The sequence below is a fragment of the Micropterus dolomieu genome, linkage group LG17 (genome assembly GCF_021292245.1).
Source record: "Micropterus dolomieu isolate WLL.071019.BEF.003 ecotype Adirondacks linkage group LG17, ASM2129224v1, whole genome shotgun sequence".
NCBI lineage: Eukaryota > Metazoa > Chordata > Actinopteri > Centrarchiformes > Centrarchidae > Micropterus > Micropterus dolomieu.
This window is the reverse complement of record NC_060166.1, coordinates 26,145,111-26,147,778: the sequence shown is the minus strand read 5'-3', so window position 1 is coordinate 26,147,778 and position 2,668 is coordinate 26,145,111. Positions and strand designations below refer to the sequence as shown.

At 41.5% G+C, this 2,668-nt stretch overlaps 1 pseudogene; it reads right to left on the bottom strand.

The window, feature by feature from the left end:
- The window catches only part of LOC123985825, a 6,066-nt pseudogene extending 4,312 nt beyond the window's left edge, over window positions 1–1,754 (bottom strand).
- Window positions 1,755–2,668: the final 914 nt, after the last annotated feature.

The window sequence follows — 2,668 nt, the reverse complement described above, 5'->3', positions numbered from 1 at the left end:
TCATACTTTGCTGCTGGGTCTCCATTCTCATTAAAGTAAACCTCATCTCCTTCCTTTGTTTTGAACTGAATCTTTCTTATGTGCTGTAAAATCTAAGAAGATATGTAGATAACTAGATAATTATCTGACAAACATTGTCATCATGTAGGCAACTTGTCTCAACAGCATAATAGACAGACTGCAATGTTTATTTTTAAAAATTGTTTGTAAATGTGACTTAATATAAAACACAACTTTAAGACTTGGTGTTTAACTCACCGTGAATGGATCTAGCAACAGTGTGTTGTTACATGTTTTATTACAATTGAGAATACTATGAAGTGCGTGGGCCACAGCATACACGCCTTTATAGATGTTGTTAAAGATAGGCATTAGCGACATGTCAGTAAAGCTGTTTTGCACTCCAGCGAGCTCTTCATGTCCAGTACATTCTTTCCCTGCAGATGACTCTGACTGGTTGAACTTGCAGCTAAATAATTCCTCCCAAAACTCTGTAAACATTTCATTACTAGATGAATTGAGCGGCTTCACATCCAACATGAACTCTCTCATGCCACTGACATGTGCTCTGGGAATGGCCAGGCCTATGGCACCATCCAGAATGTGATGCCTATCCATGGCTGCAGTTTGAGAATCAAAGATCCAGCTCTCACTGCCTACCCACTGGTACCCAGTCAAGTTGTGGTGAGACAACGCATGTATTACCATATCCATATCCAAGTGAGAAAGGAAAGCAACAATCACCTTAGAAGTGGAAGCCTTAATAATGTCAATTATCTTTTGTACTTTCTCTGGTGGATCTGTTCTAAAGAAAGGTACAGAGTACTCTAAACAGATGCCCAGCTGCTGGGCAATTTCTATGAATGTGGCCATTCCATTATTGCCATAATCATCATTTGTTCTAATAGCTCCGACCCAAGTCCAACCAAAGTACTTGACCAACTGTGCCAGGGCTCTGCTCTGGTAGTAGTCACTGGGTATTGTTCTGAGGAAGGATGGGTACTTGGTTTTATCGCTGAGACAAGCACAAGTTGCAAAGTGGCTGATCTAAAAGAAAAAAGAAATTATATTCCAAAATAAAGATGTAAAAAAAATAGACAGCACAATTAAATTATTTAGTCCCCCTTTTGCTATGAACAGCTGGAAGAATTACAGAACAATAATTATTTTTCACAAGAAGAATTTAAATTTTTACCAATCTTACCCACCAGTGGGATGTGAAAGGGTCCGATGACAGTAGCTATAGCCATGCAAGGAGAGGAGGAGGTCTCTCCCATAATGGCCTGCACTTGGGCAGGTCTGGTACATGGTGCTTCAGAGGATGCAGACACCGCTTCGTTACCATTAGCCAAGGCCAGCGCAACCCTCACACCTCTGGCAATGGAGCCACATACATCATAGATCTTATAGCCCAGAGATATGCCAGGCAGTAGGTATGTGCTGTTATTAATCTCCTCTATGGCAAAGAGCATTGCCTGGGCAAACTGGAACTCTCTGAAATGCAAACTTAATGTGCACAGTTATAAATTGTAAATAATCTGTTCTTAGAAACAAATAGCACAGTAAATAAAAGCATTTAGATGTATTAATACACATATCAAGCAATATTTCTAACTTTATAGTTTATACCTTTTTGTATCTAATTTGTTTCTCTATTCACTTCCTCTTATATATTTTAAATCTAAATAGATTTAATGTATAGTTTACCTGGTGCATTCCAGTGGCAGTGGTTTGTGCATGTAGGTATCCTGTCTGTCTTTCCACCTGCTGTGGAAAGAGAACATTCCACCCAACATAATGTCCCCATCCTTAGATAGCTGGGGGTTTTCAGGATCCCCTCTCTGCCTGCACACCAGCTCCTCAGCCTGAGAGACGGACGCCATCAACAACAGCTGTAAGAGTGCCCAACCATGCTCTGGCCACCTCTGTGTGGACGTCATACTGTTGAAGAGAGCTGAACCACTAACCCTAACTGGTATTTATTTGGAGCAGCATGAAAAATAGTAATAGAACAGTGATGTTTTATCTCTGTGGACCTGCAAGTGCATGGGGCATGAGGAGGGCGGTTCCCCCCCCAAAAAATAGTATTGACAGATAAGAATATTCTTTTTGCTGTAAAAAAAAAAGGCTTTCTTTTTTATACATTAACATTTGAAATTTATAGAGGGGACAATTTATTATTAGGGGTCCAAGCCAGAGTGGGGCTGGGAACCCGCGAATGCAAGGCAGAGTGGGGCTGGGAACCCTATTGTAATTGTTCTAGTTTTTATTATTATTTTTTTCTTCCGTACGTTTTCGCCTAATTCCGATACTGCAGCCTAGACGGTAACTGCTAGGGACATGAAACTCACAGGGTAGGCCCATGAGACGACGGCATGCGAAAAAATTCGCTCACTTCGACCACTAGGGGGCACTACAAGCAAGGTCCAAAGTTTGGCACATTCAAATCGCTGTAACTCCCGCATACAGTGGCGGATATCAAAAACCTTATATCCACGCTTTCGGGGGATCGAGCTGAATCTCGTGGTTTAGCCACGCCCATTTCCGCCTAGACTTTTTTCCGCTACATTGCAAAAACTGAAAAACCTATTTTAATTAACTCCTCCGAAGCCGCAAGTCCGATCGACACCAAACTTGGCACAGATAATCTCTGGACCAAGCTGATGAA